The sequence below is a fragment of the Pinus tabuliformis genome, chromosome 9, assembly GCF_031772625.1.
Source record: "Pinus tabuliformis cultivar Carrire ecotype Pingquan chromosome 9, CPIR1, whole genome shotgun sequence".
NCBI classification, from domain to species: Eukaryota; Viridiplantae; Streptophyta; class Pinopsida; order Pinales; family Pinaceae; genus Pinus; species Pinus tabuliformis.
In genome coordinates this window covers 174,183,663-174,211,478 of record NC_142307.1, presented here as the reverse complement: position 1 = coordinate 174,211,478, position 27,816 = coordinate 174,183,663, and positions in this window count along the sequence as shown.

The window sequence follows — 27,816 nt, the reverse complement described above, 5'->3', positions numbered from 1 at the left end:
GAAGAGTAGCTAGAACAAGGCTGATAAAAAAGAAAATAAATATAAAAGTAAGCTTGTGCATGAATAGGGGCCAACACATGTGCAAAGGAGGCACCATTGCTATGAAATGCAGGCACAAATAAGGTTCAACTTGGGTGCAACACTTTGCCACATGACTAGAGGGTGCATTAGTCTAGGGTTGCAAAGTTCTAACACAAGGATTCTAATAGAAACTCAATGAAAGGTCTTCCTAGGTATTTTCTTGACTAAATACGACAGCAAAGGTCTAAAGAAGAGGTAAGGAAAGCACAATGGACAAAGAAACCACCAAGTGAATACACTAATCACCGGTATGGTCGCCAATTTGTTATGCGGAATCTATGATTGCGGATAGAAGTATCTTCCCTATGCCTAGTGGACTGACCTAGAACAACCGAAAGACAAAGTGACTAATGTTTTCCTTAAAGTAAATAGATAACAAGATGAAGCCTACTTGGAATCTGTTGTATTCTTCGCTCCTTTTTTGGCTTGAATGCTCCAATCCTAACTCCGATCACTATAATTAGAACGTGCATAACTAGATAACATAAGACAACGATCCATGGAATATATGCAACATCATATAATCACTCTATTCAATAGATCAACATGGTATTGAAATATATGAAACCATAACATCATATATAGAAAACCAAATAACTCTTTGCATTAATATAAATCGAGTGAGTTACAACCAAAAATAGATGTTGATCATGTAGAAGATCTCCTCGAAGTTGAGTTGTCCTTTCATTATCACAAAGTGCACCTATAATCACCCTAATGCATGGAAATATATCTCTCATAATAGTTGCATAAGGGTATAATCACTCTCCAAAATCCAACCCCTTGCCTATGGATGGCAGTAAAGATATAAGTGAAGGAGGTAGTTCATGAATTCTTATCCTTTTACCAATCTTGGCTTGAGATCCACTCTTGATGGGAGGATGAGCTCAAGGGATAAGGGATGAAAGATCTAAAGTAGGATAGATAGGATTTGAGATTTTTATCTGAGGTAAATGGTTACAACAGATCCTCGAAGCTTTTGGAAGAGGAATCTTCAGGATTATTTTTTTTTCCCGAGTTTCTAGAATGAGCACAACCCCAACACTGAGAAACTTGTTGGTGATCAACGCAGGTGCAGATTAGGGAAACCTAGTAGTCAACATTGGCCAGTAAGGAGCCAGTGTGTGTTGGTCCTTAAATGACTGAAATAAGGTGTTTTCAGGTATAAACTCAGGGATTAAAATGAGTCATGATTAGGTATTTGTGCAAGGATGATGAAAAGGGGTAAAAGGATGTTGATTGATCAAGTTGAAGGCCTAATGACCAGATGTGAAAAAAAGGCCTATAACATGTGGTACCCTAGAGGTAAATATTTTTCATTAACTATTTATATTGATGTTGATTTGGCAGGTGATGTTGATGATTGAAAGAGCACAAGTGGTGGTGTTTTATTTCTTGGAGAATTTTTAGTTTCATGGTTAAGTAAGAAGCAAGAATCCATTTCCTTATATAAAACTGAAGCAGAATACATTGCAACAACCTCTTGTTTCACTCAACTATTGTGGATGAAGCAGACTTTGCAAGATGTACAAGTTTTCTATGATCATCCTATTCCCATTATTTATGACAACACAAGTTCCATAAGCATGTCAAAGGATCCAATTCTTCACTCCAGTACAAAGCATATTTTAATCAAGTATTATTTCTTAAGAGAGAAAGTTGCTAATCATATTGTGAAGTAGGAGTATGCCACTATGTTGTGCTCTACAACAACCCCCCATTTCATAACATTTTCATTCACACATAAAATTAATATATGGAATGGGTCCCTTTTAAAATTTAATTGGCATCAATGCTTTTGTGTTCAAAAAGGTATGATAATCAAATGAGTTTATCTATTGAAGCCTTTTTCAATAATAGTGTTCCAATAATAAAGCAATCTTTTGTTATTGCGATAAAGCGATCGCAAGATCGCATATCGCAATGACATGAGAAATACATTAAAACGGCACCTTGTTCTCTGCCGATGCGATATCGCTATCGGCGATCGGCGATATTCCATGCACACCCAGTAAGGACACATAACTCACGCCCCGACGCGACGCGATATCGGAGATCGGCTATCGGCGCTGCCTCATGAGGGAGAAAAACACTTTAAGTTATACACCCGACCCGATGCGATATCGCTATCGGTCGTCGGCAGGATCTCATGCACTTTGATAAGGCGTTCGGGTCTTACCCCGATGCGATGCGATATCGCAATCGGAAATCGGCAAATCACTTTATATGCACTTTGTAATGTTTCCACGCACTAGTCCGATGCGATGTCGCAATCGGCACTCGGCAGGATCTTTTCCTAATAATTGTGTACCATCTATTCCCCGATGCGATGCGATATCGCTCATCGGCGGTCGGCATTCTCAAAAAGTCATCGCTTGAAGCCTTAAAGTTATATTGATATCCAGTTGATAAAGCGCAAATTTCAAAATGTCGTTAAATGCAGGGATAAGGTAATGCATGTGTATTTAAAACCTTGCCCCTTCGATTAACGAACACTTGCGTTTAACCGCCAAAATATCTGTTGCACGCTTAAGGGGGTCATTCAGCCGGATAACGGTGTGATACTCATTTAATGGGTAGCAGGCCTTAAATCACCATTAATGCATCTGCAATATCTTCCCAGTGATTGGATCCGCAGCCACTTTTGAGAATTAATATCACCACGCTTCAAATGATATATCTTTCCCTTTATGGATTGTCATTGTTATTTCCTTGTTACGATTTCTCTTGCCTTTGTATAGAATTCATCTGTTGAGAGAAGTCTGAACATGATGGGGAAGAAATCCAAGAGGACCATGGGCTCTGCTACTGCATCTGTTGCAGGACAAGCTGCCGCGGATAAGAAGAAAGGCCTAATTTCAGACACTACGTGCACTGGTCTCAATAGGACTTCATGGCAGGGCACATATAACCTATTAGAAGCTGAGCAACCTGAAGTGACAGTGACAGAGGCTAGTGTGGATGTACTAAAGAAGTCCGATGCTACTCTCAAAGACCTGGCCGACTCCTTTCTTCATAGGATAGTAGCGAGAGAGCAGGTCCTTCCCTACACTGATGTAGTGCGATGGGCAATCGAAGAAATTCCAATCATTGATAGAACGTTCCACACAAGGGATGGAAGGATTTTCGGGTCGTTCAAGCCAGAGCACCTAAGGAAAATGTATCATTTGCCTGAGCTGGAGAAAATCTATAACAAAGCCTTCGTGGAGAAATTTGCAGCCGAGAATGAAGTACAATCTGAACCCATCCGAGATTGGAGGCAGAATCCGGCCAAACACAAGCACGAAAGCTCGGGTAAGTACTCCGTCGATTCTTTGGCTTCTCCCTATTGCTATGCGGGGATTATGATGTGTAGGCTATGGGGGTTACATGACTCTGCTAATTTCGACATAGAAATGGTTCCCCTGATGGAAGCAGCTGTTAATAGTATAATCATGGATTGGGCCACCATTCTTTCTGATAAGTTGGCCGTAGCTGTTCGTGACTTTAGAGCCAAATCCAGAGTTTCCGAAAGGAAAATCCCACCATTTTATTATAGCGCTTAAATTATGGATACTTTATGTTTTAATTATGAATTTCCTATCCTCGGTTGGAGGTGGACCACCCAAGACCCCTCACCCATTCATTTGTATCATCAGAAATTGTGGAAGTCCTCTTACAAGGACCATCTGTATCAAATTTGCAATGGTTTTATGGTTCCTATTCATTACTCCATTTTTGATCGACCTATTCCCAAAATTTCCTATCTGGCTTCCTTCGACTTACCAGCTGTAGCAGGTTGGTTTGGAGAAGAGCATTTTACCTATATTAGGGTTTTTGGGAGCCAGGCCAAGCCGCATGTTCTCCCTTTATATGTTCCAGACAAATTGTTGGCCCGAGAAATCTCCTACCAGATTATGGCCGAGAGTGTCACACAAACTCTCAAGAAAGAAAAGAAGAGGGGCTGGCCCTCTTTTCCCTTGAGAATTGGTGTTTATACTCTGCATGATCTCAAGCATGCAGAAAAAGAGGCAACAAAGATGCAAGCTTTATCCCTGGCCACTCTCCCAAGCAGACTCTATGATCCTCATAAAACTGTCTACACTGCCCTAGAACAGGCCAAATTAACAAAAGTTGACCATCAAGAGGATATGTTTGATGACCTGTTCGCCGCCGCCGATACAATTGGTCAGGCCAAAGAGCTTGCTAGAATGAGATATAATGATGAGACGTTAACTGAGTTCAATAAACTTAGAGAGAAGAGGTTGCAAACTCTGCCTCTAGATTTATTGACAACAACCCCAGCGTCTTCCTCAAGCGAGCCTGTTCGGCAACAGACGAGCCAACCTCCTGTTACAACTAATGATCAAAAGAAACAACATGAGGAAAGGCAAAAGAAGCTGCAGGCAGAAAAACAAAGAAAAGAGCAAGATGAGAGGCAGAAGAAGGAGCAGATATAAAAACAGCAAAAGACACAGAAGGATCAAGAACAGAGAAAGCAGAAAGAGATAGAGGAACAGAGGAAGAAAGAAGAAGATGAGAAACAAAAGAAAGAACTGGCAGATAGGCAGAAAAAGGAATTGGCAGATAGGCAGAAAAGGGAGCAAGAAGAGAGACAACAAAAATAACTAGAGGAGCAGCAGCGAAAAGAGTTAGAGGAGCAGCAGAGGTTAGAACAAGAAAAAGAGCGGAACAAATCCCAGATAGAGCAACATAAACAGACCTCCATTGATCCTGAATTGCTTAAACAATGGAACCAATTCGATTCCATTATCAGTGGAAAGGAAGGCTCCAAAGATACAGACACCTCTAAAACAAGCAATGCACCAGAAACCACTTCTTCTCAGGTTCTAAGCGGAACCAGCGGCCCACCCATTTCAAAGGATGTTGAGGTAATTACTATAGATCCTTCCGATCAAATTGTTCTCCAGGTGGAAGATATTCCTCCCCTGGATGTTTTCTATAGCCCAAAGTATAAAGCTGTTGTTAAGGGCTCAAGGAAGAGATGAAGGCTTGATCAACCTTCTATCTTTCCTGAGCAAACAATCACGGCCAATGTAGTGTGGAAGGAGGAATTGGATCCCTCCGATGATCTAACAAAGCTGTCGCAGTATGCGGGAGCTTATTCTGCAGCGACTATTGACAAAGCATCGGAGGTAAGTCTTCTATTGAAGACTAAGGACCAGGAGATTTGCACATTACAGGCAGAAGTAACCGAGGCGAAAAACAAGGCAGCGCAGGTGGAAGAGCAATTGCTGGCACAACAACAAGAAAACAATATATTAACCCAGCAACTGCAGACTGAAAAACAGAGAATCGACCAGAGCGCAATCCAGAAGCAGAAAGAATTATCGGAGGCATTGGCACAGTTGAAAGAGGCGAATGAGCTGATGACAAAATCAAAAGACGAGCAAATAGCTCGACTATTAGCGCAACTTGAAGACATCAAGGGCACCCGGAAAGTGGAGGATTTCAGAGCAGAAGCAGCTCAAATAAATGGCGCATTAATATCTCATATTAGACTCCTATGCCAACAACTTACAGAGGCTGAGCCATTATGCGAAATATCTACAGCAGTATGTCAGCGGATAGAGCAAGCCAGAAATGAACTAGATCAGGCCGAAGAAACCATAACCGGATATCTTGATTGGCAAGATACTGATGTGGGGAAGGCAGCGAACTTGCCTAGAATCTATGAGACATACAAAGACATACTCTTCATGGAGTGGAACACTCAGGTGATGAAAGAGGAAAGGGCAGCTTCAAGGTGTAAGATGATTGCCAGCAATATGATTGATCTAGTCAATAACACACTCTATTTGGCAAACATGATTTCCCAGTGCACACCTGGAAGCATAACAACAGCAAACATGATTGAACAAACATGTTATCATGACTTGGAGGAGAGGGGAAGGTTAATCGCTGGAGCAAATACTTTAACCTCCGAGGCATATTGACTCTTTCTAATCAAGCCACACACTCAAAGGTCGGCCCTCAAGTGTTTAACAGATGCTCTCCGATGCCTGATCCCCAACATTCAGGATGCCACATATGATGCCCAACTCACTTCGCGTCTCAACACTCCACCGGAAGTAGAGCCAATGCTGGCGATATGTCAGCTGAGGTTTAAAGGCAAAGAGCCCACCGAATGAAGCATTGCTGCCGACTTCCAGATCGCCAAGGAAGATGGAAAAATATTTATTGATGCCAATTTAATAGCTTTTCAGTTTTTTTTAGATATTTAGATTAGATTAGTATTTATAGACCCTTTCATTGTTTTGGAAAGGGTCATAAAATTTTGTAATAGACTTAAAGGCTGAAGTTTGCACTACTGTGCTTCAACCTATATTCTTTTATGAAACTCGACCGATAGTTCTTAATTTAACGAGAAGGCTGTTTTATACAATTGTGCACTATTGTCTCTTGTTTGGAATGCTTTCTGGTTCGAAGGAAGGACTGCGACATAGCGATTAATATACTGGATGGTTAAGCAACTTACATGGTACTTTTATCTGCATCTGTCTTCTTTCCTCTTATATGAATTGCTGTGTTATTATTTTTGCTATTGTTGAATACATGTATGCGCTGTAACAACAAATCTTCATTTCATTCCACTATTGGATGTTTTGTGATATGCCCTTTCTTTTAATCATGCATGTAGCAATGATATGAATGACGAAGTGTAGTAATTCGCTATTATCGCTCTGCATAACTAATTATGTAGAGCAATCTTAAATGGTTTAAACATCTATGCTTTAACGTTAGAGTCATCTATATGCCTGCCTTAAAGCACATATTATCAAATGCTACGCTTTAATAATTGATAAGTCCTGGGATTAGATTATAGTTAATATATTTCGCCGATAGTTTTAGTTGTTCGCTTATCACCATCATACATCATAAGTTACTCATCCATCCCACTTTTATCCATTATTGGGAAACTGGTCCCATTATCCCTAGTCGGAGCCACTATTCCAAACGGAAAAGGAGCTGTACTAAGGTCCGGACCGGGTGGTTTCCCCTATGTTGTCGCAACGATTTTCGTGGCCTCAACATAATTGGCGCTAGAAGGAGGGCCATCAACTATGAATGGCACATAAGTCCAAACCTATAAGCCATTCCAAGAGTATTTCCCCCTCCGAATCCCCTCGACCTTCCCATTTGCATACTGGTTCGCCGGTATCCAAACAAGGAGAAGGGGAATCAACTACCACTGCTCAAACCCATCATACCACAGAACAATTAGGTCTTGAATCACCTGAAGTCCAGTCTCTAATCCATAAACTTCAGAGCTTCTCGATTTCACCACAGAAATCTGAGGTATCAGAAAGCAGTGCGACTTCGCAATTCAACCTCACTCACCCTCTCACCAGACTTCAGAGCGAAAAACTCGGTATTGAACCCACTGAGTTTCCTTTACCTAAAAGAAAAAGGGCAAAGAAAAGTACTGAAGGATCTGATAGTGAAGAGCTTTCATCCACGTCCTCCATTGCATTTTCTCCTCTGCGAGGTCAACCATCCACTCCCCCATTACAAATTGTCGTTCATCAGGGATCAGAAGCCTCAATATCCCAACCTATTCACTCCTCATCTTTGATCCCTTCCCATACATCTGGAATCCCAACAATAGTGTCAACCACTGTCGCTATCATAATGGCAGATCCATGGACTAGGCCAGGAGCAGTCAACATGCCTGCACCATTGCATGATCTACCCGATGCTCCCGAAAAATGGCTGCCTAAATTTAATCCAGATGACGGGACCCAGGCTGAAGAACACATCAACAACTTTATGTTAGCAGTTAACCTAAAAGGAGTGACAGAGCAAGATGTTGTTGTAAGACTCTTCCCTTACACCTTACAAGGATCAGCAGGATCCTGGTATTTTTCCTTACCTTCTGGTTCAATTACCAGTTGGAACACATGCCAAGAGCAGTTTCTCACCAAATATGGAGATGATAGGTCCTTAGCTACTTTAATAAACGACCTCTCCAATCTGAGAATAGAGCACAGGGAACTAATAAAGGAGTTTAATGCTAGATTTAATAAACTCCTGAATAAAATCCCTACCGCTTCTAAACCAAGTGAACAAATCCGAAGCGAATGGTATATTACAGCCCTACCTGCCAACATAGCCATTTTTGTAGACAGGGCTGGGAAACCTACCTTAGCTGAAAACATGAGAGAAGCACTTGCTGTTGAAAAGCGCATCAATGCTCTAGAAAAGAAAGCTGCTTTGGAAGATAGAAAAGCTAAAAAAGTCTCGTTTAAAGAAGATTCTAAAAAGAAAACCCCAAAGGACCCGTATGACATGGAAGGTTTACAAAAGGTCCTTAAAACGTTGTCTAACGAAATGGTTGAGATAAAGAAGCAGGTGGCCGAAACCTCAAATAAAAGACCATTTAGAACTTATAAGAAAACTGAATCAAAGCCGCCCAATGTTATATCTAACGCAGATTCAGACCAAGAAGAAGAGGAAGAGGAAACAACTTCACAAACCGATGATGAAGAAGACGTAGCTGAATGCCACGGAATGTGGGATTTTATACTCCCAAACTCTGATATCGAGAATGAAGAAGAAGCCTTTCCGGTTACTACAAGAAGTAAAAGCACTCCTGAACCCACCCAGGCAACTTCAAAGAAGAGAAGCGCAGGTGCTGCTACAGCAAAGGAAAAAGTCCCCCCAAAGAAATCGCCTGTAGTAGTTCCCCAAAACCAGCCTTCAACTTCTAATTCTCCTTCAACATCCAAGACACTAGTGGCATCCGATTCAATGGAATATAACATTGTTGATGACATGAAGAAAACTAAGGCAAATATAACCATGTTTGAACTTAGCAAACTAAAGCATCAACAAAAATTACTTCTTAAAGAATTGAATGTTGTTCCCTCTACTCCCCTTCCCAGTGCAAGAGCTGCCAACGATTCAGGCCAGCCTCCTGCAGGTATGGTTGAAATTACCGATTCAGTTCTAATTGGAGATAAATCAAATTCTCACACTCCACCCTTCCTGCTGACTTATGAGATTTATAATAGAAACCTGCACAACTGTTTAATTGATTCTGGGGCCTCATATAATATAATGCCAGCTTCAGTTTGCTCTAAGCTGAACATTGAACCCCAGAAGTCTGCCATTCATATTGTACAGTTGGATAGGACTAAAGTGCAGGTTGTGGGAAAAATTAATTCTGTAACCATCAGGTTGTCTGCCGACCCCAGGATTGTTCAGAGGATTGACATCTTAATTGCCGACATACCTGAATTTTATGGTTTAATTTTGAGCAGAGATTGGTCCGAAAAACTGCATGGGTATATTTCCACAGATTGGTCACATATGTGGCTTCCCTACAAGGGAAAGCCAAATCAAATAAGGATCGATCGGGAGAAGCATATGACCCACACAGTTACTGAATTTGAGCAAGAAAACCAACCTGTGGCATTCAACAACAACATTTTGGGGAACTATTCGTCAGAATCATTCTTTGGCAACTTTGTTGCCCAACCATCTCCTTTTTCAATCAATCATTTTACATCTCAGATTGAAATTTTTTCACAAACTGATAAGTCCAGATGTTTTAATGATGCTGAGAAAAATGTAGATATTTTTGTTAATACTCCTTTATTTTGGTCTTTATATTTTGATGGCTATAAGTCCAGCGAAGGCTCAGGAGCAGGTTGCATTTTGGTTAGCCCGCAAGGAGAAAAGACAATGCTGTCTTGTAGGTTAGAATTTGAGTGTACTAATAACACAGCCGAATATGAAGCTTTAGTCCAGGGTTTATATAAAGCAATCGGCCTTGAAGTGCGATATCTAAAAGTGTTCGGCGATTCAGAAATAATTGTCAAACAAGTGAGAAATGCAATTCATTTTCTTTCAAGTCACCTCAAGCATTATCAATCACTAGTACGGGATCTTACCTCACACTTTTCAGCCTTCAACATTTCTTCCATCCCTAGGTCACAAAATTCAGCAGCCGACCTACTAGCCAATGTAGCTTCTAAGCTTCTACCTTCCGAAGACTACAGCCTTGATAGATTTTCTGTAGAATTACTTTTTAGGCCTTCAATTCCTCACATTGTCACTAATTGGAGAGTATTTAACCATGACGAAGATATCTTGCAGTTTCTAACTTCAGAAAAATCCTATGACAATCAAGTCATTGAGGAAGATGATCATGATCTACAGATGAAACAAGCGCCTCAAGAAAATTCAATTCCCAAACCCGTGGTGAAGCTTGAAGACCTTTATGATATCAAAGACAGGTTTAAACCTGTAATTAATGCAAAGCTTCAAAGTTCCACCCTTAGGTTTGAATTAATAAATCTAGGCACTGATGATGCTCCTCAAAACATCAACTTAGGAATAGGACTTTCCCAGGAAGAAAAGGAAGCATTTATTAAACTATTGAGAAAAAACAAACAGGTCTTTGCTTGGAAATATGATGACTTAAAAACATATGATACATCTATTATCCAGCATACCATTCCTATGCTTCCTGATCAGAAACCCATTCAGCAAAAGTTAAGAAAAATACATCCAACTTTGGAGAGCCAGATAAAGTCGGAGCTTAATAAGCTCTTGAAAGCCAAAATTATTTTTCTGGTCCAACATTCAAACTGGGTCTCTAATATGGTGCCAGTCAGAAAGAAAAATGGCGACATTCGAATCTGTATTGATTTCAGGAACCTAAATAAAGCGAGCTTGAAAGATAACTTCCCATTACCTACTATGGAGCAAATCCTCCAATCAGTAGCAGGCTCTGAATTGATGTCCTTTCTTGATGGATTCTCCGGATATAACCAAGTTTTGGTTCATCCTGACGACCAACTTAAAACCACATTCAGAACAAAATGGGGAACTTATGCATATCAGAAAATGCCTTTTGGACTCATAAATGCGGGAGCGACATTCCAGAGAGCCATGGATATAGCCTTCAAAGGGTTGATTAATCGATCAGTAGTCGTCTACCTAGACGATATTACTGTATATTCTAAAAAGAGATATAATCATTTGCATGACTTAAATCAAATCTTTCAGCGATGCAAAAGATATGGTATTTCTCTAAACCCAAAGAAGTCTTTCTTTGCTCTTAATCAAGGAAAACGGTTAGGCTTTATAGTATCCAAAGATGGCATTTATATTGATCGTGATCGGATTAAGGAAATTTCTGAAATCCCTTTCCCACACAATAAAAAATCGATGCAGTCATTTTTGGGTCAGATTAATTTTGTCAAACGATTTATTCCAGATTTTTCTCAAATTGTATTACCACTTCAGACAATGGTCAAGAAGAATTCAGTCTTCAAGTGGGGATCAGAAGAAAAGCAAGCTTTTGATGTTATCAAGCAATCAATAATTAATGCCCCAGCCATGAATACTCCGAATTTTTCTAATCATTTTACATTGTATACCGTTGCGTCCGATGTATCCTATGCTGCAGTTCTCACGCAGCCAAATGCTCACAACTTGGAAGCACCCATTTCATTTTTTAGCTCAAATCTTCAGGGTGCCGAATTAAATTATTCCGATGTGGAGAAACAAGCCTTTGCTGTATTTAAAGCAGTCAAACATTACAGGCCCTTCCTTTTGAAAACTCACACGAAAGTTATAGTCCCTTTCCCAGCGGTAAGGCAACTATTAATTCAAAAGGAACTGGGTGAAAGAAGGGCCAATTGGGTCACAGCGCTTCAAGAGTATGATTTAGAAATAAAGCCAGCAAAGATTGTTAGGGGCCAAGGTTTTTGCAGGATATTGGCAGGAGCATCAAACATTCCTGAATCAAGCGATATGGATCAGACTGAATCAATCAATCAGATAAGTGCCACTGATTCTGAATCTCAATATGGAGATTTAATATTTTATTTGAAGAACGGTTATGCTCCTCCAAATTTATCTTACAAAAATAAAAGGGCCATTAGGTTAAAAGTGAAGAATTTCACTCTTATTGATGATGTGCTTTTTAGACAAAATTATGATTCTATCCTGTTAAGATGTCTTGAGAAACCTGAAGCCCAAAAGGTTTTGCAGGAGCTACATGATGGACCAGCAGGAGGACATTTTGGAGCAGACACAACAGCTCACAAAGTTATTCATGCTGGATATTATTGGCCTACTCTGTTTAGAGATGCTCATGAATACGTAAGAAAATGCTTCAATTGCCAAACTTCTAGTGGAAGACAACGGAAATCAGCTTTCCCTCTGCAACCTGTCAACATTGAACAGCCATTTGAACAATGGGGATTAGATATCATTGGGGAAATTACTCCACCATCTTCCAAAAAACATAGGTATATCCTCACTGCTACCGATTATTTTACCAAATGGGTGGAGGCTATTCCTTTGAAGGCAGCGAATTCAGAGGCAATCATCGAGTTCATAGACCAATTCATCATTACCAGGTTTGGTGTCCCAAACGCCCTCGTTTTTGATAATGCTTCCTATTTCTCAGGAAATGCTATATATGATTTTGCTATTAAGAGGGGGTTTAAACTGAAATATTCTGCTAATTATTATCCCCAGGGAAATGGTTTAGCCGAATCTACTAATAAGAATCTCATCAAAATCATTAAGCGAACTGTTGAACAGAATCATAGAAACTGGCACAAATCTTTAGTGTTTGCATTATGGGCTGATAGAATTACACAAAAGGCTTCTATAGGTTCCTCCCCATTTAATCTGGTATATGGAAAAGAAGCAGTATTGCCTACGAATCTTGTTCTACCCTCTTTAGCCCTAGTACAGTACATTGAAGAGACTCCTTCTTCCTCTATCCAAATTAGACATGACCAAATTCTCAAATTAGAAGAAGAAAGGGAAAAGGCCAGAATCACTCATGCCAAACATCAACAAATCATCAAAGCATCCTTTGACTTAACCTCATCCGGTTCCAAACAGTTTCAAGTTGGTGACTTAGTTCTCAAATGGGACAAGGCCCATGAAGATAAAGGTAAGCATACCAAATTTCAGAAAATGTGGCTTGGACCATTTCAGATCTGTGAGAAGGTAGCCCATTCAACCTTTATGTTGCAAGACTTATCAGGGCTGAGAGATTCTCTCCCTGTTAATGGCCTGATCTTGAAGAAATTCTTTAATTGAGAAGGTAATCCCTTCTCCTCTTTGTAGATTTGTGTAATTTGTAGGATCGGTAGGAAATAAAACTGTAGAGTATCCCCATTGACCTTTTGCTGTGTTTGAAGAAGCTGTCTCACAAAAAATAATAAGAATATTTGCTTTTAGATAGTAGAACCCTCAATCAAAAGGAATAATTTTTAGGAAATTAGATATCCTTGCGTTCTGAAACTACAATCTAACTTTTGAAGACTCTTCTCAAGAGGTAAAAGTTCTGTGAATCATTTTTTGTTTTCAAAACTGGTCTCCAAAGGTTATCCATTTTAAGATAGAAACTAACCCATTTTCAGCATCTTCAACTTTTCACCTGTCATCCATTTGCTCTTAAGGAGAAGATTGTTCACCCCATTCACTAAAGTTTATGGTTATTCAAAGTGTAATTCTAAAATATAAAAGATTAAAGATAAGAGGTCTTATTACAAGCCTGCTTACCATGTTCATAGGAAAATAGTTTGACTGACATTACCAAAACTGCCTACCAAAATAGGGTAATGGCTTGAAATTTCAAGACAAGAGGTCTCATCGCGAGCCAGCTTGTTCAGTTAAATTATTACCAGTGAATGGCATTGTCAACAACTGGCCACCAAACCAGGACAATGGCTTTTTATCTTATCAATGACAAAGAAGAAAAAACAGGTGAAAAATAAAATATGAGAACATATTTTGGATTCATTTTGTTAACTACACTCTTATGTGAATGGAAAAGTGAACAATACTATGGTTAAAAGGTATCCCTGTCGAGACTATAAACGTTTGCTGTCAACAGAGGCTCTACCTATGACAGAGGGGTTAATTATAAAAGTTGATTTGGGAAAGTTTTTGTTTTATCATTATAAACCAATAAAGGCCTATTTTAAAGAATTAGAATGTATTTATTTTTCTTGAAACCAAAAGGGAAGAAGTTAACAGAATAAGTTCACTTTGTTCAGAATGCATGAATATCCAGTTAAATTAGAAATTTTCCTTTCTGATTGAGTTTCTAGTTTTGAAAAGCTTAAGTGTTTGTATTAGTTTCAGAGATAACTGGTTCTTCCAGCGAATCGCCAATTGTTGTGCTCTACAACAACCCCCCATTTCATAACATTTTCATTCACACATAAAATTAATATATGGAATGGGTCCCTTTTAAAATTTAATTGGCATCAATGCTTTTGTCTTCAAAAAGGTATGATAATCAAATGAGTTTATGCGTTGAAGCCTTTTTCAATAATAGTGTTCCAATAATAAAGAAATCTTTTGTTATTGCGATAAAGCGATCGCAAGATCGCATATCGCAGTGACATGAGAAATACATTAAAACGGCACCTTGTTCTCCGCCGATGCGACATCGCTATCGGCGATCGGCGATATTCCATGCACACCCAGTAAGGACACATAACTCACGCCCCGACGCGACGCGATATCGGCGATCGGCTATCGGCGCTGCCTCATGAGGGAGAAAAACACTTTAAGTTATACACCCGACCCGATGCGATATCGCTATCGGCCGTCGGCAGGATCTCATACACTTTGATAAGGCGTTCGGGTCTTACCCCTATGCGATGCGATATCGCAATCGGAAATCGGCAAATCACTTTATATGCACTTTTTAATGTTTCCACGCACTAGTCCGATGCGATGTCGCAATCGGCACTGGGCAGGATCTTTTCCTAATAATTGTGTACCATCTATTCCCCGATGCGATGCGATATCGCTCATCGGCGGTCGGCATTCTCAAAAAGTCATCGCTTGAAGCCTTAAAGTTATATTGATATCCAGTTGATAAAGCGCAAATCAAAATGCCGTTAAATGCAGGGATAAGGTAATGCATGTGTATTTAAAACCTTGCCCCTTCGATTAACGAACACTTGCGTTTAACCGCCAAAATATTTGTTGCACGCTTAAGGGGTTCATTCAGCCGGATAACAGTGTGATACTCATTTAATGGGTAGCAGGCCTTAAATCACCATTAATGCATCTGCAATATCTTCCCAGTCATTGGATCCGCAGCCACTTTTGAGAATTAATATCACCACGCTTCAAATGATATATCTTTCCCTTTATGGATTGTCATTGATATTTCCTTGTTACGATTTCTCTTGCCTTTGTGTAGAATTCATCTGTTGAGAGAAGTATGAACATGATGGGGAAGAAATCCAAGAGGACCGCGGGCTCCGCTACTGCATCTGTTGCAGGACAAGCTGCCGCGGATAAGAAGAAAGGCCTAATTTCAGACACTACGTGCACTGGTCTCAATAGGACTTCATGGCAGGGCACATATAACCTATTAGAAGCTGAGCAACCTGAAGTGACAGTGACAGAGGCTAGTGTGGATGTACTAAAGAAGTCCGATGCTACTCTCAAAGACTTGGCCGACTCCTTTCTTCACAGGATAGCAGCCAGAGAGCAGGTCCTTCCCTACACTGATGTAGTCCGATGGGCAATCGAAGAAATTCCAATCATTGATAGAACGTTCCACACAAGCGATGGAAGGATTTTCGGGTCGTTCAAGCCAGAGCGCCTAAGGCAAATGTATCATTTGCCCGAGCCAGAGAAAATCTATAACAAAGCCTTCGTGGAGAAATTTGCAGCCGAGAATGAAGTACAATCTGAACCCATCCGGGATTGTAGGCAGAATCCGGCCAAACACAAGCACGAAAGCTCGGGTAAGTACTCCGTCGATTCTTTGGCTTCTCCCTATTGCTATGCGGGGATTATGATGTGTAGGCTATGGGGGTTACATGGCTCTGCTAATTTCGACATAGAAATGGTTCCCCTGATGGAAGCAGCTGTTAATAGTATAATCATGGATTGGGCCACCATTCTTTCTGATAAGTTGGCCGTAGCTGTTCGTGACTTTAGAGCTAAATCCAGAGTTTCCGAAAGGAAAATCCCACCATTTTATTATAGCGCTTACATTATGGATACTTTATGTTTTAATTCTGAATTTCCTATCCTCGGTTGGAGGTGGACCACCCAAGACCCCTCACCCATTCATTTGTATCATCAGAAATTGTGGAAGTCCTCTTACAAGGACCATCTGTATCAAATTTGCAATGGTTTTATGGTTCCTATTCATTACTCCATTTTTGATCGACCTATTCCCAAAATTTCCTATCTGGCTTCCTTCGACTTACCAGCTGTAGCAGGTTGGTTTGGAGAAGAGCATTTTAGCTATATTAGGGTTTTTGGGAGCCAGGCCAAGCCGCATGTTCTCCCTTTATATGTTCCAGACAAATTGTTGGCCCGAGAAATCGCCTACCAGATTATGGCCGAGAGTGTCACACAAACTCTCAAGAAAGAAAAGAAGAGGGGCTGGCCCTCTTTTCCCTTGAGAATTGGTGTTTATACTCTGCATGATCTCAAGCATGCAGAAAAAGAGGCAACAAAGATGCAAGCTTTATCCCTGGCCACTCTCCCAAGCAGACTCTATGATCCTCATAAAACTGTCTACAATGCCCTAGAACAGGCCAAATTAACAAAAGTTGACCATCAAGAGGATATGTTTGATGACCTGTTCGCCGCCACCGATACAATCGGTCAGGCCAAAGAGCTTGCTAGAATGAGATATAATGATGAGACGTTAACTGAGTTCAATAAACTTAGAGAGCAGAGGTTGCAAACTCTGCCTCTAGATTTATTGCCAACAACCCCAGCGTCTTCCTCAAGCGAGCCTGTTCGGAAACAAACGAGCCAACCTCCTGTTACAACTAATGATCAAAAGAAACAACAGGAGGAAAGGCAAAAGAAACTGCAGGCAGAAAAGCAAAGAAAAGAGCAAGCTGAGAGGCAGAAGAAGGAGCAGATATAAAAACAGCAAAAGACACAGAAGGATCAAGAACAGAGAAAGCAGAAAGAGATAGAGGAACAAAGGAAGAAAGAAGAAGAGGAGAAACAAAAGAAAGAACTGGCATATAGGCAGAAAAAGGAATTGGTAGATAGGTAGAAAAGGGAGCAAGAAGAGAGACAGCGAAAAGAACTAGAGGAGTAGCAGCGAAAAGAGTTAAAGGAGCAGCAGAGGTTAGAACAAGAAAAAGAGCGGAACAAACCCCAGAAAGAGCAACATAAACAGACCTCCATTGATCCTGAATTGCTTAAACAATGGAACCAATTCGATTCCATTATCAGTGGAAAGGAAGGCTCCAAAGATATAGACACCTCTAAAACAAGCAATGCGCCAGAAACCACTTCTTCTCAGGTTCTAAGCGGAACCAACGGCCGACCCATTTCAAAGGATGTTGAGGTAATTACTATAGATCCTTCCGATCAAATTGTTCTCCAGGTGGAAGATATTCCTCCCCTGGATGTTTTCTATAGCCCAAAGTATAAAGCTGTTGTTAAGCGCTCAAGGAAGAGACGAAGGCTTGATCAACCTTCTATCTTTCCTGAGCAAACAATCACGGGCAATGTAGTGTGGAAGAAGGAATTGGATCCCTCCGATGATCTAACAAAGCTGTCGCAGAATGCGGGAGCTTATTCTGCAGCGACTATTAACAAAGCATCAGAGGTAAGTCTTCTATTGAAGACTAAGGACTAGGAGATTTTCACATTACAGGCAGAAGTAACCGAGGCGAAAAACAAGGCAGCGCAGGTGGAAGAGAAATTGCTGGCACAACAGCAAGAAAACAATATATTAACCCAGCAACTGCAGACTGAAAAACAGAGAATCGACCAGAGCGCAATCCAGAAGCAGAAAGAATTATCGGAGGCATTGGCACAGTTGAAAGAGGCGAATGAGCTGATAAAAAAATCAAAAGACGAGCAAATAGCTCGACTATTAGCGCAACTTGAAAACTTCAAGGGCACCCGGAAAGTGGAGGATTTCAGAGCAGAAGCAGCTCAAATAAATGGCGCATTAATATCTCAGATTAGACTCCTATGCCAGCAACTTACAGAGGCTGAGCCATTATGCGAAATATCTACAGCAGTATGTCAACGGATAGAGCAAGCCAGAAATGAACTAGATCAGGCCGAAGAAACCATAACCATATATCTTGATTGGCAAGATACTGATGTGGGGAAGGCAGCGAACTTGCCTAGAATCTATGAGACATACAAAGACATACTCTTCATGGAGTGGAACACTCAGGTGATGAAAGCGGAAAGGGCAGCTTCAAGGTGTAAGATGATTGCCAGCAATATGATTGATCTAGTCAATAACACACTCTATTTGGCAAACATGATTTCCCAGTGCACACCTGGAAGCATAACAACAACAAACATGATTGAAAAAACATGTTATCATGACTTGGAGGAGAGGGGAAGGTTAATCGCTGGAGTAAATACTTTAACCTCCGAGGCATATTGGCTCTTTCTAATCAAGCCACACACTCAAAGGTCGGCCCTCAAGTGTTTAACAGATGCTCTCGGATGCCTGATCCCCGACATTCAGGATGCCACATATGATGCCCAGCTCACTTCGCGTCTCAACACTCCACCGGAAGTAGAGGCAATGCTGGCGATATGTCAGCTGAGGTTTAAAGGAAAGAGCCCACCGAATGAAGCATTGCTGCCGACTGCCAGATCGCCAAGGAAGATGGAAAAATATTTATTGATGCCAATTTAATAGCTTTTCAGTTTTTTTTAGATATTTAGATTAGATTAGTATTTATAGACCCTTTCATTGTTTTGGAAAGGGTTGTAAAATTTTGTAATAGACTTAAAGGCTGAAGTTTGCACTACTGTGCTTCAACCTATATTCTTTTATGAAACTCGACCAATAGTTCTTAATTTAACGAGAAGGTTGTTTTATACAATTGTGCACTATTGTCTCTTGTTTGGAATGCTTTCTGGTTCGAAGGAAGGACTGCGACATAGCGATTAATATACTGGATGGTTAAGCAGCTTACATGGTACTTTTATCTGCATCTGTCTTCTTTCCTCTTATATGAATTGCTGTGTTATTATTTTTGCTATTGTTGAATACATGTATGCGCTGTAACAACAAATCTTCATTTCATTCCACTATTGGATGTTTTGTGATATGCCCTTTCTTTTAATCATGCATGTAGCAATGATATGAATGACGAAGTGTAGTAATTCGCTATTATCGCTCTGCATAACTAATTATGCAGAGAAATCTTAAATGGTTTAAACATCTATGCTTTAACGTTAGAGTCATCTATATGCCTGCCTTAAAGCACAGATTATCAAACGCCACGCTTTAATAATTGATAAGTCCCGGGATTATATTATAGTTAATATATTTCGCCGATAATTTTAGTTGTTCGCTTATCACCATCATACATCATAAGTTACTCATCCATCCCACTTTTATCCATTATTGGGAAATTGGTCCCATTATCCCCAGTCGGAGCCACTATTCCAAACGGAAAAGGAGCTGTACTAAGGTCCGGACCAGGTGGTTTCCCCTATGTTGTCGCAACGATTTTTGTGGCCTCAACACACTACAAAAGAGTAAGTTGCTAATATTTTCACCAAGCCACTTCCTAGAGAATAATGTGAGTATTTGAGGCAAAGATTGAGAGTTGTTCCTCTTGCCTCCCTCCACCAGATCTTCCCTCAAGAGGAAGAAAGGAAGTTGGTGTATCTTTAGCATATCAAATAAATTTTCCAGGTCCATAGCATCAACATGACAAAGAAATATTGTTGACAGGGGGAGTATGGTGACATGAGGAGCTTATTGGTATCTTTACATTGATTTCAAAGGGGGAGAGATAAATGTAGTGATACATGGTGATCAAAAAAAGGAAGTGAAAGGAGATGTACTTGATGAATAAGAAGTGTTATTGATCAAAAAACATCAGCACCACATCAACATAAACAACTAAGAGAATTACATCTCAAGGGGAGAAGCACCCAATGGAGATAATGAAAATTGATATATTTTTCTAAGGATGATTTGTTTAATTTTGTTGTTTCCACCAATACCAAAGGGGGGTAATGTTGGAAAAATATTGTCATTGATGTCAACAATGTATCAATAAATAGGACAGGTGTCAAAGAAATGCCTCAAAAGATTAGGTTCCAAGCACAAGAATAAGGTTTAGGATCAACATGGTAGCAGTAATGGTGTAGATATTTTGGAGCTAGTTCTAGAGCCACAAATCACCTCAAATATAGGTGAAACCCTCCCAGATATATATAGCTAAGAAAAAAATTTACAGTGATATGTGGAAGTTTGAAAATGGCCTCCTAGATCAAAATATATACACAGTCAAAGTTTTAGACCTCAAAAGTCAACATTTGTAGATATAATGAGGTTAGAGACTCTTTTGGCACATAGCCAAGCTTGGTGGAGCAACCAAACCCAACGGAAATGATAGTGAAGTATCCAAAAGAGGATTGGACTGACTTGGTGCCACAACATAGAAGTGGAAGCATTTTCCATTGGCCATTTGTGGAGCCCACCAAACAGAGGTATCTCGAAGGTAACACCCCAAATAAAGAATATGACACACAAAGTTTAAGCACAAATATGGAATCATCGGGATCACACAAGTGAGATGATGCCTTCCCAAAAGTATAGCCCCGATGACATAAGTTCATAAGTTTTTTTAATATGTGCACAATGGAGTTGAGAAGGTGATGGATATCGAGACACGTTGGATTGTGCAAAAACACTACAGAGGAATTTCATTAGTGGATGGATGAAGTGGGAGGCCCCCACATAGAAAATCATACTACAAGAGCCTAGGGCGACAAAAATTCTTGCCCAGAAAAGAGATAACAAAGCAACGTGCAAAGGGAGTGATGACTCGGTGGAAGGATTGGGTAATACAAAGAAAAATGGTCAAGAACCCTTTAAACATTTTATATATAAGATCAGTAAAAAACCAACCCTCTGGAACTTTCTCTCTCCTCTCTAACAGCAGGATAGGTGGTAGCGTTTAATTGGTCAGAGGTGACATCGTCAACTGCCTAATAAGAGTGTGACATGTGGCAGCCATATATGGCATTTTTGGGCACCCAAAGGGCCCATTTTTGAGTGACATGTGGACCAACCAATGGTCAGCATGTGGTACAAGTGACATCAATGTGACATCGTCCTGATGGTCACATCCCGGAAGACTTAAGAGTAGTGCACAAGGGATGTGTCAGGAAAGAGGCATCGGGCTGACAAGGCAGTGTCATAGATGACTTAGTCTGGGAGTAATTTTTACTGGCCCTTGGAGCACTAGGAGGACCCTATAGGATAGGGAAGTCTACAAGGCCCAGCCTAGAAGTTTATAAAAGGGTACAAGTTTAAAAGCCCAAGGATAGAAGGTGCTTCAAGCTTAGTGCCAACAAAAGTTTATATGTCGTAGCAGAAGACTAAGGGAGCGGAGAAAATAATAAATGAGTTCAGCCCTCGACATACTAGAGAAACTTGGTGCCTAAAGGGCTTAGTCAATGGTCACAGGAAGTGGTCTTATGGCGGAAAAAGAAGGAAGGGCCAATGCAAAAGGGGCCTAAGCTAAAAATAGAAGAACTATCAGTTTTGGCAGTTGATTTGGTAATTAAACCAAAGTTAACAAACTGATAAAAGTAATAAAGCTCTCTTAAAACCTGTAAAATGCCAGAAGTGCTAAAATAAGTGAAATTGATCAGTTTAACTTACAGAAAAGGACGATTGAGGTCTAAGTACTTGGTGAATAGAGTCAGTAGACTGAAATAAATAGGAAAGAGGAAAAAATAGGGATTCATGCAAGAATACAAGAAAAGAAAAGATGCCAAAAATATCAAGCCAAAATTCTTTATAAGCAAGCTTGAGCGAGAAGGTTAGAAGAGTTTTCTATGGAGAATAATGTATGAGGTGAAGGTGTTGGTTTATTTAGTAATAAAAAATTTCTCAAGGTATTAGTGATTAAGGAGAAATTATTTTACTTTGAAGGAAGAGTTGACATTCATCGTTCTAATGTGAAAATGGATGAAAGATGAACCAATGAGTGTCAAGCAAGTTGTAACTTGCAGATCAAGGGTTGGTGCTCCTTCCAATGAGTGTTGGTAAATAGTCAGAGGTTGTAGCTCCATTCACTCTCAACTGATAAATCAAGTAGTTGTAGCTTCCTCCTGGTTGTAGCCATATATTTGTAACAACAAGTTATAGCTTGCCTTGTGAAGAAATTGAAGAGCAATTTTAAATAATTTAATTGTTCCTTATGTGTTCCATTGTGATTGCTAAGATTATTTCATCTCATGCTTACTTAATTAGTTGTTGAAAGTACTCTATGGTGTCCTAGTGTTTTAACACTAAGTGAAATAAAGTTTTAAATTGGTAAAATTCCAACAATACTGATTCACTCCCCCTCTTAGTATTGTCGTGGTTTCCAACAATTGTTTGGAAGTTTTTTACCTCAACATTGTAACTGGGATGAGTGTTGTTGGGAAAAGTATCCATTCAGAACGCCCCTATCCCACTCTAAGGTGTGACAGTGCCTTAGCAACAAACAAGGAAAACTACTTTCGTATTCTTCTTTATGAAATGTAAACGAAGAGGAAGGATGTAACTAACCTGTGTCTTTCGCTAGTTTGTTAATCCACTCGCTCTCCTCTTTGTTCGCTTCCTGCTGCCTGCTCCCTTACTGGTCCAGCTTCACCAAGTTCCTGCAAGATCACAGAAGAGGAAAACTACACAAAAACATAGATTTACATTCATAACTAGCTTAGGATCATATTTAAGCTAAACATGCAAATATAACAAAACATCATTGATACGCAGCACGTAGGAGAAACTCAAATAGTTTTATTGATATAATAAGAAAGTCCAAGAGGAGATACAACCAAGTGAGTCTCGATCCAGCATCTACCTCCTAGCAAATGAATCCCTTCCTCACCTCTAAAAAAGCATAAATCACCCAATGCACTAATCTCAATCTCAAACCAACAGCAATTCTCTGCAAAGTACAAAATTCCAGCCTCCTGGATCTCTGGGTGAGGGATCCATATATAGATGTAAGCAGAGAGGATGAGTCAACTTATGTTTTGACTTGTGGCTTCTCTCTGTCAGTTCTTGCTTCCACTTGGAGGCTGAGAGCCTCTTACTCATCATTAGTCCAATTCAGTGAGGCAAGTGTCATTGGAGAAGATTCTGGAAGCTTCCATTGTCTTTCCACCTCGTTGAATGAGCTTGCCGTTTGTCATTTCCCGCTCAACGCACCTTGGTAGTGCATTCACCTGCGTTGCAACGCACCTAGCCAGTGTATTTGGGTGCTTTGCAATGCAGGCAGCTAGTGGAGCCTCTAAATTGATCCTGATTTGACTAGTTTTGAGCGGTTTCTGGTGGAGAACCTCTGGGAGAAGCTGTCATTTGTTGACCTTGTTTCTTTAGGAGCTGGAACAACATCTTTGGGGACTTAAGATCCCTTGGTTTATGGACATTTCATGCTTATAGCTGTAAGGCACAAAAATGTCTATAACAGTTGCCCCCTAAAGTATGAGGTCGTTTATCGGGTGAAATGCTTTATTAGGAGGATCTGAAGTTCTTTCAATGCTGGGAGGAGACCTGTAATAAGATACAACACAATACATTATTTTTCATACTGTTTTCATGATCTAGCTGAGGCGGGCATTCCCATGCTCAGCTTTATAATTTCATTTTTATGTACATAAGACAGACAATCGTCTGATTGTAGACTGATGATCTTGATGAAATCATCATCCTTTTGGTAGGATGATTATCTGTGCTGCAATGCTGTACATGTCAATGTTTTTATTTTTCCTAAATATATATCGCAGCCCGGATGGATGAAACTAGATCTGGGGTCTTCAATCTCGTCCGATCTTCACTCTAAGTACAAGTCGATCCATGTGAGAAATGTTTTGAAGTCAAACATGGAAAGACATCGCTTGATTACCAGTCAATGATGTAAACTGTTAACAAGCGCGAGAGGAATCACCGATAATGATAATGACCCTCAAGGTACTGCATTACAATTCACGTGGTGTGAATAAAGGACTTGGCGTCGAACACCATGCAAAATATTTCGGTCGAAGGTCATTGATGTATACCTGTTGCCGGAAGTGAGAAACTTGCCATTGAGGCATGCAAGCTTCAAAGTACTGAAGGGGTGTTCCTAGATCAACTTCTTGGATAATGAGCTGATGTCGACAAGAAGCGATCTGTAAAAGGAGGGCCTTGATGTATCCCACATCAATGACATGAAACGGAGCAAATGATTTTGATGGACGTGAAAACGATCTGATGATATATGGTTCAGGGTGGCAGTCATGAAAGAATGAAGTATAATGTATGGTAGTGGATGGGACACAGTTGACTTCTCTGGATGACTTCTCTTGAACATATCGGCGACACTTATATGATGGATTGGTAGCATTTACCCCAAAGGTGGATGGTATGGCGAGACCATGGTGATGTGACCGGTGAATGAAACAACCCAACCCGACTCAGGCACGGAGTGGAAGTGTCATGTTCAAGAGCGACTTGCTACCAATAAAGTTTCTTTGAGTTTCTTCCCAATTTTTCCCCAGTCATTGCTGACCAGTACCTCTTTATTTTTGTCAAGCTTGAGGAGGATAACATATGCTTTTTCTATAATTTGCCCTTCGGGCAAACCCATCGCTATGTTTTAACGAGCCTAGCGATAGTGAAACTCGTCCTCGTCTAAAGACAAGTTTGTCGCTATTAATGTTTTTAACGAGTTTAACGACAAAGATAACTCGGTCCTTTTCATTTTTAGAGAGTCTGAAAAGGAACGTAAAGGTAACTCTGGAAGTCCTTTTTCGTCATCTAATCCATTAAGTCCGAAAAAGTATAAAACAATACAGAAGGGATGAATTTTCGATAGTTTTAACGAGCCGAACAATACAAGCGCTCGATCTTTTTGTGCAATAATCCCTCAGGTCCAAAAAAGATTAAAATCTAGAGGAGGGATAGCACTTTTGGTCGCTTTAACGAGCTGGAAGGCCAAAACTCGGCAATATTTTCATATTTTACGAGTCAGATGAAAAGAGGTTAAAGAAGACTCGTCTTTTGAGGAACAAGTGATAAAATGGGTAGCAGCTGATTCCAGGTAAGGGTTGGAATTTTCCAATCACGGCAGTGTCACAAGGATGGCTAGTGAAATCACTCTTCACAGCTGTTCCTCAAAATGGGTAAACAATCAAATGGAGGTGAATGATTGGCCAATGGAAAAGTGGAGGTGACGGTGCACACGACCAAGGCTTTAATGGCTGATAATGTTACATTCACGGTGGTTATTTACCGGAGGGTAGTTCATTTTTTAACGAGCTTAAACGCGGATTGAAACACTTGCTCGGTCTTATGTTTATTTTTTAACGAGCATGAACTATGTGCTAAAACTGCTCGATCTTATGTTTATTTTTTAACGATCATGAACTATGTGCTAAAACTGCTCGATTAATCCAGTCATATGATAAGAAAGTCTCATTGAAGATGCCATTTTTTATGGAGCTTGCATCTTATAAAGCTTTGCCCCGGATCCTTCCGTTATGCAAGTTCGGAAACGACTAATCCTACGAATTTAAAGGGTTAGACCTACGGGTTTAAAGGGAGGACCTAAAAATTTAAAAAATAAATAGCCGCCCCTTGCTTGCACTCCAAAAGGTTTGCATGCCCCCAGGTATGAAGTACGATTTCAAGATTACCCCTCAATTTGCAGATAAAACATTTGTTCTACTAGGAAAGGCCTACCTCTTTCAGGTTATCCAAATATTGTCTCATTTGCGCAGCAAACAAAACACTTCTTCGGCGATGTCTACCGAGATAAACAAAGGTAAGCGGCGCCGACCCAGCTTACATAACTTTGACAAAAGAATCTTATTCTAGAATAACCCTCTTCCAGCATGGGCGGGGTAGAGACTAGTCATATTTTCCCGTGGAAACCTACCCTATACCCAAAGTTTTCCTGCCGAAGCAGACCAGGACGCATGCCCCCTAGGTTCCAGTCATATCCTTCCGAATTACTCGCGCTCATCGGGAGGATGGACCGTGGTTTGAGACATTTCTTGCGTGAAGAGACCATTTAGGGATGGTATATGACTATTTGCGATGCGTGATCCGGGAAATGAAAGCTGGTCCACGAGCTTGACCACTCTTCCTTCGTGCGGAAAACACATTACTCTAAAGAGTGAGGAGACGATGGCTCCCATGCAATAAATATAGTCTCGTCCAAGGAGTAGGTTGTAATCCAAGGGTCCTTGAACGACCATCACGTTCATTTGAACGGTCTTCCCTTTCAATGTGATAGGCACATTGGGGAGGATCCCTAAAGGTCGAGTGGTTCCTTTATCGAAGCCTGTTAGATTTCTCATCTCAGGCAAAAGCGATGGCGAACCGAGCGCTTTCCAAGCAATAGAGGAAAGGATACTCACAGATGCCCCCTCATCAATGATGGTGCCAGCCATGACCATTCTGTATATTTGAACGATAATTCGGAATGGTATGCTTGCTGGCAAACGGGGTCTGCCTAGTTGGTTCCAGTCGAAGGATACAACTAGGTTTCTTGGTGGTGGGACCGAGTAGACGACCGGGTACGACTCTGACGAACTTCCTTCCTGCGATAAAGGAATGGGTGGATTTCCCCCGTGTTCGTCGGAGTCTGTGTTGATGAAGAGAATCTAGATGGTGTCATCCTTATCCTCTTCAGTGACTGTATCATTCAAAGATAAAACCTCTGAAGGCAAGACCGGATCAACTGCCGCCTCGACCTTTTGAATTTCGTCTGGTATGGATTCAGTTGGTTTATCTTCAATGATAGACGCTTCAGCTGACCACTTGAGCGGGCCAGCTGGATTCTCATCTAACGAAGGACTCGGCAACAGTTTTTTATATCCAGGAGGAAGTCGTAATGGTGAAACCAGACGATCTTCCAAGACTCTTTTAGCCTCGTTTAAGAAGGGACAACGGTGGAGGGCATGGTTGCCTTCGCACAATCTACAGGGAGGTCTAGCTCTCCCTTTTTGTCCTGGAACTTCACTTTCGCTAGTTGACGGTGTACTTTCAACATGGCTGTCAGAGGTTGACGACACCGGATTGTGAAAACGGGGAGACCAGTCCCTTAGTATCCGAGGGATGCAAGGACAATCTCTGTGAAAGTGGTCTCCCCTGCAAATGACACATGGAAATTTAGGCCTGGTCAGTGCTGTGTGTGGATTTTCATTAGACGACACTTGTTTTCCCTTATTTTCCTTTGGCTCCTTCTTCTTTTTCTCTTTCTTCTTCTTTTCCTTTTTCTCCTTAGGAAATTGGTTTTTAGCTTTACCAGTCCCATCATGCGAAGAGGAAGGAAGAGAGGAAGAATTAGAGGAAGTAGAAGGTTGGTGGGAAATTATGGACTCGTCTAACTGCTGATTCAACTGTTCAAGAATAGTGGTGTTCTGAACGACATTGGTTGAGAAGAGCCAGACCGGCAAGCCAATTGCCAGTCCTGGAAGCGACAATGTGACCATATGGGGCACACCAACATCTCCCCAAGAGGAGAAGGGACTAGGATTTCCACCAAGGGGAATTCCTTGGTTGGTGGGCTCCATTTTCTCAACCTAAAGATCAATGCAGGAAAAGGGTATGAATATTCCGTTTAAAATAAATTTTAATGACACTTGGACACAACTTGCTTTTTCAATTTTAAAGAGTCGAGAAAAAGCAAAATATGACTCTAGTCTCCTTCGATTTTTAATGAGCCTGAAGTGACAAGTGCTCAGATGGACCTTTTCCGTTAAGGAGTCTGA